Raw genomic sequence first — 19,753 nt, forward strand, 5'->3', positions numbered from 1 at the left:
TGGGAAGAAATTTTCATTTTTCACAGCTTTATGTAGAAATGAGAGAACACCCCCCCAAGAAATGTAATGAGTTTTTCATAAAGGTAATTTACTTCCATCAAAACACTAAATTACCTTTGGTTTAATATATAATTATAACATGTCAAGTGAAGAAAAGTGAACGTGCTAGTCACTGAGTTGTATCCAACTTTGTGACCCTATAGACTGTGGCCCACCAGGCTCCTCTGTCCATGGGATTTTCCAGGCAAGAATACTAGAGTGGGTAGCCATGCCCTTCTCCAGGGGATCTTCCCAACCCAGGGAATTAACCCAGGTCTCCTGAATTGCAGGCAGATTCTTTACTGTCTGAACCACCAGGGAAGTCCCAACTATAACATGTAATATAATTACAATATATAATGGAACATGAGGGTGGTAGTGAATAATAGGTGTTTTTAATTACTTTGAGTAAATTGAAAGTTGGCAACTCTGTATAGGTCTTCCAAATCCTTTTTAGGAATTTTATCAGTCTGCGAAATCCAAAAATCTTCCAACTGTCAGGTTCACTAAACCCTAGGTTCTCTTCTCCTCTAAACTTCTCAGTGTCTGTGCTTTTGACTCAGTGAAGTGCATGAGAGTCAGATTTTAATTTAATAATAAGCTGAGCATAATACTCATGCAATGATATATTCTTATGGCATTGGTTGAATTTAATTAACACCCCTGTCTCTGTCCCTATTATTTGCTATAAATGGATTTCAGCAAAGACTGTTTGCCTCTCTTCAATCTGTGGTGAACAATTAACTTTGACTTAAGCTAGCAACCTGTATCTTTCAGAAAGCCTTGAGAGAAGGACGATATTCTGACTTTTTACCTAGTTAGCAGTCAGCATTTGCACCATTTCTAGTCCTGCCCACTGCTTCCCAGGCCTGACTCACTGCCAGTGCTGGGCCCATGTTTAGCACATGTCACCTGGATCCATTTCAGAAATAGTTGAGGGGTGACTTCAACCGGCAGGGCCCTAAGCAGACGAGTTTGTGCTCTGAGAACGGTTGGCTATTTCAGAATCTCAGTTTGGGAGCTGCTTATAATGTTTACTTTCATTCATCCCAGGACTTTCTGGGGATAGAGAAATGACAGGAATCTTAATTTATGCTGATATTTAAATACCACTACACTTACAATGAAAGTAACAGTGTTCGTTGCTCAGTTGTGTCTGACTCTTTGCAATGTCATGGACTGCAGCCCGCCAGGCTCCTCTGTCCATGGGATTCTCTAAGCAAGAATCCTGGAGTGGGTAGCCATTCCCTTCTCCAGGGGATCTTCCCAACCCAGGGATCAAACCCAGGTCTCCCTCATTGTAGACACATTTTTTACTCTCCAAGCCACCAGGGACACTTACAATATGAAGCTTTACTAATTGAAAAATATCTCTATTGTTTAGTTTCTTGTTTTTGCATGAGTATCTCAGTTTCCACTCAAGGTATAAGAAGATTCAAACTCTTTCTGAGTCCTACTCTTAGCTAGGTTCTTTCTTTTCATGAAATTGTGTCCCTTTTATCCTGAGGCTTTATCTCAATCGGTAAAGGGATGTGATTATAGTCAGCCCCCATACCTGTGGGTTCTGCATCTGTGAACTCAACCTCCTTGGGTGTGGATGACCAACTGTACCACCTTATTTTACAAAAGGGACTTGAGAATCTGTGGGTTTTGGTACCAAGGGTGTCCTAGAACCAAAGCCATGCAGATACCAAAGGATGACCGTACATAAATTTATTTGTGTGGTAATTTGAAAAATAGCCATCATTTGCTCTAGGTGCAAAATACCGAAAGATCCAGGATCAGACGCAATTTTGTTTACCATTGTACATCCAGCACTCTATGTCCAGCACACCGAAAGCACTCTGTAAATGTTTATTGTCTGAGTAAGCAAGATAAAGTGCCAGGGGACACATCTATGCCTGAGAGCAAGTCGTCGAAAAATGTTCATTCTCAACAACAAACTTTCAGCCATTTTGCGGCTTCAAATCTAATGACTTAAAGTGTATACTAAAACCAAGCCAAGGTGCCAATACTGTTTCAGTTCAGTTCGGTCGCTCAGTCCTGTCTGACTCTTTGGGACCCCATGGACTGCAGCACACCAGGCTTCCCTGTCCATCACCAACTCCCAGAGCTTGCTCAAACTCATGTCTATCAAATTGGTGATGCCATCCAACCATCTCATCCTCTGTCATCTCCTTTTCCTCCTGCCTTCAATCTTTCTCAGCATCAGGGTCTTTTCCAATGAGTCAGTTCTTCGCATCAGGTGGCCAAAGTATTGGAGCTTCAGCTCCAGCATCAGGTCTTTCAATGAACATTCAGGACTGATTTCCTTTAAGACTGATTGGTTGGATCTCCTTGCAGTCCAAGGGACTCTCAAAAGTCTTCTTCAACACCACAGTTCAAAAGCATCAATTCTTTGGCACTCAGCCTTCTTTACGGCCCAACTCTCACATCCATACATGACTACTAACTGTTTGGAACCTGATTATTGGGAAAAAAATCAACTGGCAATATTGGTTCTGTTCCCTGTGCTGTACAATGTATCCCTAAGTTTGTTCCTCTTATTCTCCTAGCCCTGTCTTGCCCCTCCTCCTTGCCTCTCTCCACTGGTAAACCATAGCTTGTTCTCTATGTCGGTTAAGTCTGCTTCTTTTTTGTTATCCTAAGTAGTGTCATATTTTAAAACTTCCACATGTAAGTGATATCACACAGTAGCTGTCTTTCTCTGGTTGGTTCACTTAGCAGAATGTGTAGGCTTGGGACTTCCCTGACGGCACAGTGGTTAAAGACTGTGCCCTCCCACTTCAGGTTTGATCAATGCAGGGAAGCAGATACCATAAGCCACATCCAAATGCCACCACTGAGACCCGGAGCAGCAAAATGACTAAATAAATAATAAATAGAAGTTAGGAAATAATGAGTAGGCTCCTCTTAGAACCGCAGTCTGGAGGAAGAGGGGCCTACCTTGTCCTGCAGGCAAGAAGCAGTCCTGCCCCAGGCACAGGGAGGGTCTGGGGGCAGGGGGAAAGTCCTTCCAGGTCACTGAGGAGAAAGTGCCAAAGTAAGCCCTGGCACTGGCTTGGTACTGGCAGGAACAGCTAGGTACGTGCGAACTGCGGGAGATGAATTTCTAGTGCAAAGAAACTTGGCCTCCAGGTCATGAGGGCCTCACGGCTGGTCATGCCTCAGCCGAGAATTAGCCTTCCCTTCAGGCGCTGGCGTGAGGGCCCCATTCCAGAGTCTGAAGTGGAGAAGCCACCCCGGGCACACCTTGTCAAGGGCACCTTCGCCTTAGCTGCCTCAGGACAGGATGGAGCCAGACCCACCCTCCCTGGCTTGAGACTCTGAAGGCACGAGGGGCCAGCCCAGTTACCTGACATCATTATGGCATTGGGGGAAATTCTTCTTGTCCCTGTGAACACTATCCAAGTGGCATGCTCCCACCCGGGTCTTTCCCTACTAGCGACGGGGTTCAGCCCAGAAGGTAAACACTAGAGAGTTTGATTCAGTTTGTTGTTTTGAGGTTGCGGCTGGGGTGGGGGTCTATTCCAGACTTAGCACCCTCTTTTGGAAGCAATGGTTAAGTGTATGAACGTAAGCTTTAAAAAAAAAAAAAAAAAAAAAAAGATATTAGTCTTAGAAATCCAATTGTAATCATCACTGTAGCTTATGTGGCAATCTGGTGCCCAAGAGGCAAACCAGTCTTCTAGAAGGGCACTGTGGCTGGTAAGAGAACAAAGCCAGTGGGTCACCCAGGACCTGGAGGGCTGTCTAGATGCTCCAGCATCTTCTCCAGCTTGCATTTGGAATATGAACTGAGTCTTCTGGACCCCCTGGGATTACTAGGCAACTGAGGGGCAGGGAGGACCAACCGCTGTCAGCAAGGTCTCCTTTAACTGGAAAAATAAAAGGGGAGTCTGTGATTGCATCCCCTGTGGGTCATAAACACCCCCAAGTAGCTTAGTTTTTTCTAAAACACCTACAATGAACATGTTTTGTAAATAGGAAACAAAACATAATATAAAGTTGGCCTTGAAAAGGATAAAGATCATTGTTACTACTGGCAAAAAAAAAAAAAAAGTCAAATTTGTAATTATTTCAAGGTATATTTTTCATAATAACAAAAAAAAAAAAAAACAAAAAAAACTGTAAACGATCCAAATGCCTAACCTTTGGGATACTGTCATACATTCATCTGAAAGAATATAGAGCCATTAAAACAATAAATATTTGATAGTGTCGACACAGGGAAAATGCGCAGGAATAAAAAGAACAAAGACACACACATTCATTGATTGCTGCCATGGAAAGTCATGTTTAGACAGTGATAAGAATGAAAAATAACAGAGGTCGATCCTTTCAAGCAGAGGATCTGTTGTTGTCAGGGGAGATATGAGGTGTAAGTCTCCATAGAAAGCTTTTTTATTGTTTTGTTTTTAATAGCAAATTGAGTTGATATGACCTCTGTTAGGGACAGTGAAACCACATTTTCTCCTGAGGTTCAACCCTTCAGGGCTGCCTCAGGCAAAAGAGGAACACAGTAAATTTATGCTCCAGCCCTCGTTCTGCCCTACCTAGGGTTCCTCTCTATCTCTGTCTCTATCTCTCTATCTCCCTCTATCTCTTTCCAAAGACCAAGTTCATTAAGTCCATTCACTCAGGCCTTGCCTTCTGCTCCTTCACTGGCAGGGAATGTGGATGAATTAACCTCTGCTCACATATAATCAGTTGGGATACACCAGAACGTTATCCTTCTTAGAAAATATTTTTCTTTCTATACGATATTATTTTTGACTCTCCCTCTCTTTCAATTTAACAAGTAACAGGTACATTTATACATTTGTTTTAACAAATGTATAAAGGGTACAGATTATATTGGGCAATAATGTGTTGTACTGGGAGGCCTGCCACAGTCACAACCATTCCTAGGATTTCCTTACCCATGGCTGGCCATGCTGTGTGCCCTGTGGCTCTGAACACTGGCCCCCAAGACCAGCTACGGCTGGCTGGACCAAGGTAGATCCCTGACTCAAGGGCAGCCAAACTCTGGGCTGGCCAGGGCCTATGGGGTGGACTCCTCTGAACACTTTACCCTGGTTTCACTGTGACTCACTGAGCCCATTAAGTCCTCTCTTGGGGAGTAAATGTGAGGCATACAGGAGTGGAAAGTGGGTAGGTAGGAGGAGCATTAGTCTAAGGACATGCGGAGAGGAGGAAGGAAGCAACGGGTGGAGGAAGCAGGACTCATGCAGGAACAAGAGGCACAGAGGAGAATAAAGGGAAACAGTTTAGCTGGTGGTAGGAGGAGGCAGAAAGACACTAAGGTGACATTAGACTTCTAGCTTCATGAAGGAAGGGAGCACATTTGCATTGTGCCTGGAGAGAAACAGGGCCTGGCACACGGAAGTCATGCAATGGGAGTCTGGATTGGCTGATAGGCAGGATGAGAAATACAGAGAGGGGAGGAAGGAGGCCTGAGCACAGCAAGCCGGCACCTCCGCAGAGCTCCGGGTGCGTGACTGCCTCCGTCTTCCCCGCGTGGCCCCCACTCCAGTCTCCCGTGCAGACTGGATTCCTGTCTTCCTCGTTGCCCCACAGTTCCTTACAGGAAATCTCACTCTTCCCATTCTTGAAATCTCAGAGTGTCCAACAGAGAAATGTAAAACAAAGGATAAAACAAAAATCCTCCATGAGCCGGAGATAATCATCCGCAAAACAGACTTCGTGTTCCATTATTTTTATACTAAACAAGTAAAATATTTCCATGCCACAAACTATCCTTTGAAAACATGGTTTCAGTGGCGGCACTTTGTCCCTTCACTCTAAGGAGTATTAGGTGTTAGATGTCAGACACTGAGGTTATTTCTGAAAGCATGCTGCATGAATAATGCCCTGCTGTCCATGCAAAGACTTGTACGTGAATGCTTGCAGCAAATCTATTCCTAGGGTCCGCCGAGAACATTAGAAACAACCCAAATGCACGACAACAAACTCTGGTGCATCCATATGGTGGGATGTTACTCCGCAACACAAAGGAACCAACCACGGATGGACACAAAATTGGGGATACACGTCAGAAATACTCTGCTAAGTGGAAGTAGCCAGACAGAAAAGGCTACACACATGTGTGACTCCATGTGTTCAACCTTGATGGAAAGATAAACCTATAGGATGAAAAGCCCATCAGTGGTTGCCAGGGGCTGGGGCTTGTTGTAGAAGACTGATGATGACAAAGGGCAGATCAAGTGAACTTCTTGGAAAGATGGAAAAATATTTGATTGTGCTAGTGCTTATACCACTATATACACTGACATAGTTCATACAGCTGTACGCCTAGTAAGAGTAAAATTTATGGTATGTAAATGATGGAAACTGAAGTCGCTCAGTCGTGTCTGACTCTTTGAGACCCCGTGGACTGTAGCCCACCAAGCTCCTCCATCCGTGGAATTTCCTAGGCGAGAATACTTGGAGTGGGTTGCCATTTCCTTCTCCAGGGGATCTTCCCGACGCAGGGATTGAACCCGGGTCTCTTGTATTATGGGCAGACACTTTGCCATCTGAGCCACCAGGGAATCCCCCAATAAATAAATAAATGATACCCCCAATAAATATGACCCCTCTCCCCCAAAAGTAATAGTGTCATGCAGTAAGTCCCTTCTACGGGTCTCCTCTTGAATATCTATGAGTATATCCTTTGGATAAATTTTCAGAAGCAGAATCACTGGATCAAAGTGTATGCACAGTTTAAGCACAGTTAATTAAAAACTAAATTTAAATAGCCACCTGAGGTTAGCAGCTACTGTGTTGGCCAGCACAAGTCTAGAACACAACCGACCCCTGACTACAGGAGCAGTGGCGGCCAGCGTCCAGTCAGCCCGACCACAGGGCCGAGGCCTGACGACTTTGCCTCACACTCCAGGGTCAGGACCCAGGGTCCCGTCTGCTCCTGGTACTGGAGTACCTGGCTCTGTCCCCTCCCTAGATTCTCTCCCCCGCCTTGCTCCTGGGTGCCTGCCCTGCTCTCCATAGCCCTCTGGGGACTGGGCGCTCGATGCCTTGGCAGCTTGGATGCCAGGCCTTCGGGTACCACCTTCTATTCACCCGCATCTGCCTCCAGCCCCCTTAGGCTGGCTGTCTTCCTACCTGTCTGGGCTTCTGCTTCATTCACTGCTGGGACTTGCCTCGCTAGAAGCCTGGCTTACACATGGCTAACATTGGAAGGGAGAACTTGATTATCTTTTTTAATGATCTGTCTCTCTTTTATGTTTTATTCCAAGAGTCAACCCTTATCTCTGAAAACTGATCCTGTCCTTGGACTCGCCTCCTAAATCCTGATGCCACCCACACCCAGGTCTGTCATAGGGCTGTGTGGAGAGAGGGGAAAGCGTGGGAAGATCAGCAGCGGTGCAGACAATGCCCTCCTTCAACCCCACCGGAGCCGGGCTCTGCTAAAAGGGAAACACGGGCAGATGCACATGGACAATCTGGTTTAAAAGGCATCCCTTAGCCATATCAGCGTGAAGCAGCCCCACAGGCACCTCCCTGCCCAGCTCCCAGCCACCTACCCACAGTGGGCGCCATCAGCCCCCAGACCCTGGGCACAAGATCAGAATCCTCAAGAGAGAGGCGGGGAGAGGCCCCTGTTCCTGCCCAGCCACGGTCAGCACCCATCTCAGAGCTTTGACTGTGATGGAGGGTGTGAGTCTCCCCTGGACAATAACGCTGGGAAAAGCCCAGCCTCCTCAGAGAAGACCTGCTCTTCCCACATGCTGCCAGCCTACCTCACAGTCAATCCGGGACAAGGCTTCTGAGTCCAGCCGTCTCTCCCATCCCTAGGAGGACACATGTGGGGCTGGGGTGTGAGTGGGAGATGGACGGGGTGGCCCTTGGCTCACACTGCCTCTCCCGCCCCGTCCCCCTGGACCACAGCCGCCCTAGCTGGCTCTTCCGTCGTCAGCTGAGCCAAGTGAGCAGGAGGGCTCTCACTCCTCTGCGTCAGGATGTCTGTTATCTGATGGGCAGAAGCACATCTCAGGCAGGACAGGGCATGCGGCCCTTGTCCTCCATGAGCAGTCTTCAAAAATGACAAGACCTCGTCCACAGTTGTAGAGGTAACATCTTCCACTGCTGACACGGCCAGTGCGGTGAACAGACGCTAGAGAGGGAGCAGAGTGTGCCCTGGAGCAGGGGGTCGGGGCATATGCAGCACTGGAAGGTTGGCGGGGGTCCTCGTGTACACGCTCATTTCTCCACACCCAGCACAGTCCCTGCCCTCAGCTGGGCCCCTCCAGTCATGCAGAGGAGAGTGAATCTCTAACAGTGGGTGATAAGAGAGGGTGATAGCCTGGAAACCTAACGCTGTATTAAAGTGAAGTCGCTAAGCCATGTTGGCTCTTGAGACCCCATGGACTGTAACCTATCAGGCTCCTCCGACCATGGGATTCTGCAGGCAAGAATACTGGAGTGGGTTGCCATTTCCTTCTCGAGGGGATCTTCCTGACTCAGGGCTCGAACCCAGGTCTCCTGCATTGCAGGCAGACGCTTTACTGTCTGAGCTACCAGGGAAGCTATGCTGTATTAAAGTGGTTTCTAAACTGGGACCACAAAAATGTTTGGCGAGTCTATCATCTGCTACCGCCCCGTCCCCTAGCAACTCAGCCATCAGCGTCAGACCTCTGCAGGGAAAACGATTAGTGAAATGTGATCGACTAGACGTGGGATGTTTTATATGTGTATTCTTCTGACTTTCATTGCCGTAGAAAGATGATTAATACTCAGACTGTACTTGTTTTACCAGTAAAATGTGGCATCTTCAGTCTAGCTACCTCATAAGCAATACAGCGTGACTGGGGTACAGGGGGCTCTGAACGAGTTCATCTTCCAAGCCCAGGATCCATCACGTTCCTCAGGCACAGACGGCAGTCAGGGGATTGAGGACTGGAAGGGTTTAGGAGACAGAGATCTTCTATAAGCCTGAAGGCAAAAAAGGATTGTTGATGTTGAACGTTTCTGGGGGTTGTTCAGTCTTCCTCTGTTGATTCAGAAGGTCTATGAGGTCCTCACAGGGACCCTGAGGTCCAGGGCTGCAGGAAACGCAGGTGACCAGGCTGATTCTAACGATGGGCTCCAGAAACTGTGCCCGCTGGCCTCTGTCCTATGGAGGTGGAGCACATATTTTGCACAATATTTGGTTCCATAAGCTGAAAAGTTTGGCTTTCAGTTGAAATTTTAGTAAAAGGACATCCCATCAGAGCAGATGGTAAATACTGTACTTGCGATCATTCTTTGCAATTTATTACACCTTATTATACCTTGCACAGAGGAGCTGAGACTCGGTGGGCAGTTCGGACTTGAAATAACTCACACAGTTTTAAAAGGTCTGACAATTCAAAACATTTAACCCATTAGAAGAGCTTCAGCTGCTCCGCAGCCCCCAGGAATCCTCACAGCTTGTGCAGAGCCTGACTAAGCTCCACCTCGCTGTTTCCAAACTTCCCTGGACGCCCCACCTGGGTTGTCCACAAGCAACCCTGGGTCACTTGCCTCAGCTTGGACCTCTCGTCTCCCTCAGAAGCACCTGTGTGGTCCCCAAGCTGGGAGCTCGGAGACAACCTTTCTCTTTCCTCCCCTTCATCCTCAACCAACTGGATGCTGAGTCAGAAACACCACTCAGCTGCACCTCCCTCTGTTTCAGGCTTCCTCTTCCCTGCTGGCTCAGTGCAAAAATCCTTCAGCCAGCCTCCCTGCCTCCAGGCTCCAACTCTTCCACCCTCCCTTTTGTCTATGAGTCAGTCTTCTTGAGATCAATTTGCTTAAAAGCTTTCAAAAGATCAAACTCTCCAGAGGGGTAAACAAAGCCTTTTTTTTGGTCAGGTGTCTGCCCTCCAGACTAACCTGAGGGTCCCTTCTCCTGCCAGCCCCCAGACTCCTGAACTCAGCCTCCTTTAGCTGTGCTTCAGGTGTGCAAACTCCCACCTCATGTGCCCTTGGCTTCACACACGCCCCTTATCCATCTGGTACACTTGATCATTCTTTGAGACCGTCCTGTGAAACTTTCCCAACTCCCCAGCAGCAACATCTCTTAAATAACTGTTTGTCTGCATGAATGTGAGAGTGTGTGTGCATGTGTGCGTGCATGTCCCACTAAACTCTGAGTTCCAGGAGTGGGGCGGGCTGTCTAGCACAGAGTGGAAACCATATACCTGGCCTGACTTGATAGTATCAGTTCTTACCCGTGCAGATTTGAGCAGTTCCATTACGGCTAAGACAGGAGTTTAGAAAAGTTATTCTAACCACTGAAGAGGTCCAAGGGTAGGACAAGAGGCTCCTTGTCCAAAGAGCCCCTTAACATTGCTGCTGCTGCTGCTAAGTCACTTCAGTCGTGTCTGACTCTGTGCGACCCCACAGACGGCAGCCCACCAGGCTCCCCCGTCCCTGGGATTCTCCAGGCAAGAACACTGGAGTGGGCTGCCATTTCCTTCTCCAATGCATCAAAGTGAAAAGTGAAAGTGAAGTCGCTCAGTCGTGTCCGACTCTTCGAGACCCCATGGACTGCAGCCTACCAGGCTCCTCCGTCCATGGGATTGTCCAGGCAAGAGTACTGGAGTGGGGTGCCATTGTCTTCCCCGCCCTTAACACTAGACATCACTCATTAAGCACTTATACTAGAGGTCAGATTCTGCACCAGACACTTCTCACACTTTATCAGCGCATCCTCACTACAGTGCTGTGAAGACAGATGCAATACCATATTTTACAGGAAACCAAATGCTACAGCACAGGAGCCTCAGGGAGACTAAGCCACATGCCCAAAGCCTGACCTGAGCTACTGCACTGACTAAGCAGCAGCCCCAGAACGCGTCCTTTCCTCTTCGACAGTGGTGGTGTGGATCCTGCTCCAGCCAGGTGTCCTTGAGGAACTTGCTAGAGTTTATGGGTGGCTGTGGGAAGGAGAAGGATGCTGGCTGGGTTGGAAAATGCAGGGAGATGGTTTCTCCTGCAGTGGCATTCTGTTTGGTTGAATGCAGTTTCGTTCCATCTTGAGCTTGTTCTGTTATCATCAAGTGCATCCTAAGTGCCCTCCAAGTCCACATGCAGAGATGTCCCCGACCTTGGTAATCCAGCCAGCTGACCTGGGATTAACTGTGGCTTGGCAGCAGGGGCTGCAGCTCTCCTGTGAGCACACGTGCTCAGTCCTGTCCAACTCTTTGTGACCCCATGGACTGTAGCCCACCAGGTTCCTCTGTCCATGGGATTCTCCAGGAAAGAATACTGGAGTGGGTTGCCATTACCTCCTCCAGGGGATCTTCCCGACTCAGGGAACAAACCCGCATCTCTCACATCCCCTGCATTGGCAGGTGGATTTTTTTTTTTTTTTTTTTTTTTTTTTTTTTACCACTAGTGCAACCTGAGAAGCCTGTTTAGGTAGAACACCATCCAAAAAGACTCATATGGTCTGTTTCTCTCCATCATCTGCAAAGGCCTTCTACTGACCAGGCCCAAGTGTGGGTCTAGAGCAGCTCCTTGTAAGATGTGTGTCAACTCACCCTCTCTCCAGGGGCCATCCTGCAGTTAATCCTGCTCCATATCTATTCTTGGCCACGTTCATTTTCGCGTGGTGGAAATTATGTTTTGACAGGGTTCCTTTCACATTTAATCTGCTGATTCCAGTGAGTCAGACCCCTCAAAGATAACTCTTCTCTGTATTAATAGATGGTTCTGTCAGAACACAAGGCTACTTCAGTCTTTCCCTCCCCCTCTTTCTGCCTCTCTTCATGAGACAGGAAAGCATCAGATTTGTTCAGCCCTTTACCTTTTCTAAAAAAGTGTAAGGAAGCAGCGCTCTAGAAACAATTTGCTAGCGGGGCGACACCTAGCGGTGAGAGAGTGAAATATAACAATGAGGGGTTAAAAATACAGTTAAAGGAAGACAGCACCAAGTCGGGTCCCACTCTTGCAATCCCTTGAACTGTAGCCCGTCAGGCTCCTCCGTCCATGGCATTCTCCAGGCAAGAATATTGGAGTGAGCCGCCATTTCCTTCTCCAGGGGAACTTCCCAAACCAGGAACTGAACTCAAGTCTCCCGTATTGCAGGCAGATGCTTTACCGACTGAGCTATACAGGAAGCACCAAGAATACAGTTAAGTCCCTTACATAAAAGAACTTCCCTGGTGGCCCAGACATCTGCCTACAATGCAGGAGACCTGGCTTCGATCCCTGAGTCAGGAAGATCTCCTGGAGAAGGAAATGGCAACCCGATCCAACATTCTTACCTGGAGAATCCCATGGACAGAGGAGCCTGGCAAGCCCCAGCCCATGGGGTCACAGAGACTCGGATACCACTGAGCGACTAACACTTCACTTCTTCACTACATACCAAGGGTTCCACTGTGAGGGTACCTTCCTAAGTCCAACAAAGTTAGCCTAGGCACCCAACTAATACAATAGGCTATTCAGTACTGTACTGTCATAGGCTTATAACACTTCTCACACAAATAATACATAAAACAAACACAAAAAATAAAACATTTTTAATCTTACAGAACAATACCTTGAAAAGTATGGGAGAACAACAGCTGGCATACAGGGGCGGGCATGAAGTGAACAGGCAAGAAGAATTACTGACTGGAGGAGGGAAAGGTGGTGGGAGGCCATAGACCTGAAGGATGCTCATCAACAGGAGACGGGGGCAAGCTGCAAGTTCACACTCACTTGATGTGGATGGCACAGGTTCTGGTTCCTTGCTGAATTCAACTTTATCTCCTCTCTTTAAAACAAACAAACAAAAAAACAATCCAGTGATGCCTGGGTTTGGTTCAGTTCAGTTCAGTTCAGTCGCTCAGTCATGTCTGACTCTTTGGATCCCATGGACTGCAGCACACCAGGCCTCCCTGTCCATCACCAACTCCTGGAGTTTACTCAAACTCATGTCCATTTAGTCAGTGATGCCATCCAACCATCTCATCCTCTGTCGTACCCTTCTCCTCCTGCCTTCAATCTCTCCCAGCATCAGCGTCTGTTCCAATCAGTCAGTTCTTCATATCAGGCAGCCAAAGTAATGGAGTTTCAGCTTCAACATCAGTCCTTCCAATGAATATTCAGGATTGATTTCCTGTAGGATGGACTGGTTGGATATCCTTGATGTCCAAGGGATTCTCAAGAGTCTACTCCAACACCACAGTTCAAAGGCATTAATTCTTCTGCGCTCAGCTTTCTTTATAGTCCAACTCTCACATCCATAAATGACTACTGGAAACACCATAACTTTGACTAGATGGACCTTTGTTGGCGAAGTGATGTCTCTGCTTTTTAATATGCTATCTAGGTTGGTCTTAACTGTTTTTCCAAGGAGCAAGCCTCTTTTAATTTCATGGCTGCAGTCACCATCTGCAGTGATTTTGGAGCCCAGAAAAATAAAGTCTCTCACTGTTTTCACTGTTTTTCCATCTGTTTGCCATGATGTGATGGGACCAGCTGCCATGATCTCAGTTTCCTGAATGTTGAGCTTCAAGCCAACTTTTTCACTCTCCTCTTTCACTTTCATCAAGAGGCTCTTTAGTTCTTCTTCACTATCTGCCATAAGGGTGGTGTCATCTGCATATCTGAGGTTATTGATATTTCTCCAGGCAATCTTGATTCCAGCTTGTGCTTCTTCCAGTCCAGCGTTTCTCATGATGTACTCTGCATATAAGTTAAATAAGCAGGGTGACAATATACAGCCTTGACATACTCCTTTCCCGATTTGGAACCAGTCTGTTGTTCCATGTCCAGTTCTAACTGCTGCTTCTTGACCTGCAAGCAGATTTCTCAAGAGGCAGGTCAGGTGGTCTGGTATTCCCATCTCTTTAAGAATTTTTCACAGTTTGTTGTTATCCACACAGTCAAAGGCTTTGGCGTAGTCAATAAAGCAGAAGTAGATGTTTTTGGGCTCCAAAATCACTGCAGATGGTGATTGCAGCCATGAAACTAAAAGACGCTTACTCCTTGAAAGGAAAGTAATGACCAACCTAGACAGCATATTAAAAAGCAGAGACATCACTTTGTCAGTAAAGGTCTGTCTAGTCAAGGCTATGGTTTTTCCAGTGGTCATGTATGGATGTGAGAGTTGGACTGTGAAGAAAGCTGAGTGCCGAAGAATTGATGCTTTTGAACTGTGGTGTTGGAGAAGACACTTGAGAATCCCTTGAACTGCAAGGAGATCCAACCAGTCCATCCTAAAGGAAATCGGTCCTGGATGTTCACTGGAAGGACTGATGTTGAAGCTGAAACTCCAATATTTTGGCCACCTGATGCGAAGAACTGACTGACTGCAAAAGACCCTGATGTTGGGAAAGATTGAAGGCAGGAGGAGAAGGGGACGACAGAGGATGAGATGGTTAGATGGCATCACTGACTCAATGGACATAAGTTTGGGTAAACTCTGGGAGTTGGTGATGGACAGGGAGGCCTGGCGTGCTGGATTTCATGGGATCCCAAAGAGTCAGACACGACTGAGTGACTGAACTGAGATGTTTTTCTGGAACTCTCTTGCTTTTTCAATGATCCAACGGATGTTGGCAATTTGATTTCTGGTTCCTCTGCCTTTTCTAAATCCAGCTTGAACATCTGCAAGTTCATGGTTCACGTACTGTTGAAGCCTGGCTTGGAGAATGTTGAGCGTTACTTTGCTAGCGTGTGAGATGAGTGCATTGTGCAGTAGTTTGAACATTGTTTGGCATTGCCTTTCTTTGGGATTGGAATGAAAACTGACCTTTTCCAATCCTGTGGCCGCTGCTGAGTTTTCCAAATTTTCTGGCATACTGAGTGCAGCACTTTCACAGCGTCATCTTTTAGGATTTTAGCATCATCTTTTAGCTCAAGTGGAACATCTGGGTACTAGCTCTTTTTTCCTCATCTTAGATAACAAGGTAAAACTGGACTGCCTTCTGAATGGCTGCTATAAACTTCCTGTACCATTCTACATTTGGGTCCTCTGCCTCAAAAACTAACAGTGCCTCCTCAAATAAAGAAAATCCCCTTGTCATTTCCTGCGTCATGAATCTCTTGGGTTCTTCAGTTGCTTCTTCCTCTTGTCTCTCTTCATTCTTTCTCTGCGCCTCCAATTCCATCAGGTCTTTGTTAGTAAGCTCCTCTTGTGCACAGCAAGGAGTTCAGTGAAGTTGTCCTCTTGCAGATCCAGCTCTAGCTTCTTGCTGAGGGTCACTAAGTTGCTGAAGACCTCCTTGGACTCCTCATCCACCTTCTCAAATCCACGAAAGTCAAGAACAAACTGCAGGCAAAGGTTCTTTCAAACGCCATTCGTAGTGACGGCTGTGACCTTACACCTAGCAAAGTCGATGTTTTTATGGCCCCGTAGATCTTAGAGTCCTTCTGAAACTGTCTCAAGGCTGCTCCTGATTTGCCACTGGCCTTTATGCCTGACAAAAAGTGTGGCATAAATCATATTCCTTTTTAAATATTTACTATTTTTGTATATTTATCTGACTGTACCAGGTCTTAGTCGCAGCACGTGGGATCTTCAGTCTTCACTGTGGCATGTGGGCCCTTTGAGTTGTTGCATGCAAACTCTTCAGTTGAGGTATGTGGGATATAGTCCCCTGACCAGGATTAAACACGGGCCCCCTGCACTGGGAGTATGGAGCCTTAGCCACTGGACCACCAGGGAAGTTCCATAAATAAAACTTCTTGAAAGTTTTCACTATAACTCCCTGGTCCATAAGTTGGATGAGTGATGTAGTAGTCAATGGCAGAGGCATTGACGTTGTAATGAAAGTCATCAATGAATGCGGGGTAACCTGGAGTACTGTTAAACAGCAAAAGAACATTGAATAGGATGCCCTTCTCCAAGCAATATTTGTCTACCTCTGGAATAAAGTGGTGGGAAAACCAGTCCTAGACAATGGCCTGTATAACCCAGGTTGGGGGTTGTCCCTCTACACAGCAGGAAGATAGCCCCTGGCTGTGTTTCTAAGGGTTCTGGGGTTCTCTGAATGATAAACTAAGAGAACTTTCAGCTTCATATTACTGCAGGTATTGCCACCAAACAACAGAATCAGCCTAATTGCATGGACCATGAAAAGAAGAGAAGCGAAAAGCAAAGGAGAAAAGGAAAGATGTTACCATTTGAATGTAGAGTTCCAAAGTTAGCAAGGAGAGATAAGAAAGCCTTCCTCAGTGATCAATGCAAAGAAATAGAGGAAAACAACAGAATGGGAAAGACAGAGATCTCTTCAAGAAAATTAGAGATACCAAGGGAACATTTCATGCAAAGATGGGTTTGATAAAGGAAAGAAATGGTATGGACCGAACAGAAGCAGATGATATTAAGAAGAGGAGACAAGAATATACAGAAGAACTGTACAAAAAAAGATCTTCATGACCCAGATAATCACGATGGTGTGATCACTCACCTAGAGCCAGACATCCTGGAATGTGAAGTCAAGTGGGCCTTAGAAAACATCACAACAAACAAAGTTAGTGGAGGTGATGGAATTCCAGTTGAGCTATTTCAAATCCTGAAAGATGATGCTGTGAAAGTGCTGCACTCAATAGGCCAGCAAATTTGGAAAAGTCAGCAGTGACCACAGGACTGGAAAAGGTCAGTTTTTATTCCAATCCCAAAGAAAGGTAATCCCAAAGATTGCTCAAACTACCGCACAATTGCATTCATCTCACACGCTAGTAAAGTAATGCTCAAAATTCTCCAAGCCAGGCTTCAGCAATACATGAACTGTGAACTTCCAGATCTTCAAACTGGTTTTAGAAAAGGCAGAAAACAAGAGATCAAATTGCCAACATCTGTTGGATCATCAAAAAAGCAAGAGAGTTCCAGAAGAACATCTATTTCTGCTTTATTGACTATGCCAAAGCCTTTGACTGTATGGATCACAATAAACTGTGGAAAATTCTGAAAGAGATGGGAATACCAGACCCCCTGACCTGCTTCGTGAGATATCTGTATGCAGGTCAGGAAGAAACAGTTAGAACTGGACATAGAACAACAGACTGGTTCCAAATAGGAAAAGGAGTGCATCAAGGCTGTATATTGTCACCCTGCTTATTTAACTTATATGCAGAGTACATCATGAAAAACGCTGGTCTGGATGAAGCACAAGCTGGAATCAAGATTGTTGGGAGAAATATCAATAACCTCAGATATACAGATGACACCACCCTTATGGCAGAAAGTGAAGAAGAACTAAAGAGCCTCTTGATGAAAGTGAAAGAGGAGAGTGAAAAAGTTGACTTAAAGCTCAACATTCAGAAAACTAAGATCATGGTATCTGGTCCCATCACTTCATGGGAAATAGATGGGGAAACAGTGGAAACAGTGTCAGACTTTGTTTTTCTGGGCTCCAAAATCACTGCAGATGGTGACTGCAGCCATGAAATTAAAGACGCTTACTCCTTGGAAGGAAAGTTACAACCAATCTAGATACCATATTAAAAAGCAGAGGCATTACTTTGCCAACAAAGGTCCGTCTAGTCAAGGCTATGGTTTTTCCAGTGGTCATTTATGGATGTGAGAGTTGGACTGTGAAGAAAGCTGAGTGCCGAAGAATTGATGCTTTTGAACTGTGGTGTTGGAGAAGACTCTTGAGAGTCCCTTGGACTGCAAAGAGATCCAACCAGTCCATCCTAAAGGAGATCAGTCCTGGGTGTTCATTGGAAGGACTGATGCTGAAGCTGAAACTCCAATACTTTGGCCACCTCATGCGAAGAGTTGACTCATTGGAAAAGACCCTGATGCTGGGAGGGATTGGGGGCAGGAGGAGAAGGGGACGACAGAGGATGAGATGGCTGGATGGCATCACTGACTCGATGGGCATGGGTTTGGGTAGACTCCGCGAGTTGGTGATGGACAGGGAGGCCTGGCGTGCTGAGATTCATGCGGTTGCAAAGAGTCGGACACGACTGAGCGACTGAACTGAACTGAACTGAACTGATGGACCGTAGTCCATGGGGTTGCAAAGAGTTGGACAGGACTGAGTGACTTTCGCTTTCACTTGCTGCTTTATAGCCTGGCATCAATCAGCTTTTCCTCCTTACTGATGTAACTTCAGTGTGGTATCCTCTTACAGTACAGTCCTATCTCATCCATATTAAAAACCTGCCTTCATCAAAAATTTCTCAAAGTGTTGCAGGAAATTCCCAGGCAGCTACCCCATCTGCATTTGCTGCCTCTCCCCTTACTTTTACATTGTGAAATTTGGCTCTAATCTTGAACCAATGAATCCAGCCTTGGTTGGCATTAAAAGATGCGCCCTCTGATTCTTAACTGTGTTTCTTTTTTAAGTCTTCACAAAGGCTTTTGGCTTTCTCTTGACTCAGCACTAAGCTGAATGGGGCGCTGATGCTGTGATTCCGCATCCACACGCTGAGAAGTTTCTCCAGCTCCTCCATCACTTTTCTACGCTTCTTCAGTATTATTGTCAATGTCATCAGCACAGCAGACTTCACATGTTCCTTGATCTTGTCCTTGTTCTTTATATTCTTAAAAAGTTAGTGTTGGTCATGCTGGGTTTTCACTGGTGTGTGCAGGCTTTCTCTAGTTGCAGCGAGCGGGGACTACTCTTCACTGTGGTGCACAGACTTCTTACTGCAGTAGAGCGGCTTCTCTTGTTGCAAAGCACAGGCTCTAGGCGCACGGGTTTCAGTAGCTCCGGCTCATGGGCTCTAGAGCTTGGGCTCAGTAGTTGTGGTGCATGGGCTTAGCTGCCCGTCAGCATGTGGACTCCTCCCATATCAGGGATCAAACCCATGGCCTCTGCATTGGCAGGTGGATTCCCAACCACCGTACCACCAGGGATGTCCTTATCTTTGTTCTTTAGAATCATGCCAATGGTTGAACAATTCATGGTATGAGAATGAGCAATGTCTACCATCTTTTCGCCTCACTCCTCTCTCTCAACTATTTTTACTTTTGTTTCCACTGTTATCACTTGGTGCTTCTTAGCAGTACCAGTTACATCACCACTGCTTTTTACACTTGTTTCCAGACATCCTGGGCTTCAAATAAAGATACTGTACTACTGGACTTTACATAGTACTTACAGTAAGATACACAAAAGCACAGCCACTTGTACAGAATGCGTGCATGTGACAGTGTATGCCAGACACATGGACTAACATGTGATTAGGCATACAAAAGCACATTTGCATCTTTGAAAGTCTGCAACCTGAAGGTTTGTATATAGGGGACTTACTGTAGTCTTTTTTTTAACAGCTTTGCTGAGGTATGACTGACATACAAACATGGAATATATTTAAAGTGTACAACTTGATCTTTTGAAACATATACATCATGAAATGATCACCCAATCAAGCTAATTAATTTATCCATTGTCTCCATATAGCTACTGTTGACAAAAAAAAATTCAACTAACATTCAAGATGAGAGAAAAGAGAATTTTATTTGAGCCAAACAGAAGACTGCACCCTGGGAAACAGAGTCTCAGAAGCTCTGAGAACAGCTGTGCTGATCAGGCATTAGACAGCACATTTGTGCATTTTTGAGACAAAGAAATTATGTATCATATTGACAGGTTAGCACTGTGTACATAGTTCCTCAAAGAATTTTTTTTTCAATTATGCATGTATAGACAAGTCTTTGGTGAATGCAATCCCTTGTATGAGATGAAAAAGAATATATTAATCATAGAATTACAGTGCTGGTGTCTGAAGAAAGAGGCCAATTTTTTCTCAAAGGTTAATTTTATATCCCTGCTTTGAG

This window comes from Muntiacus reevesi, chromosome 10 (assembly GCF_963930625.1).
Source record: "Muntiacus reevesi chromosome 10, mMunRee1.1, whole genome shotgun sequence".
NCBI lineage: Eukaryota > Metazoa > Chordata > Mammalia > Artiodactyla > Cervidae > Muntiacus > Muntiacus reevesi.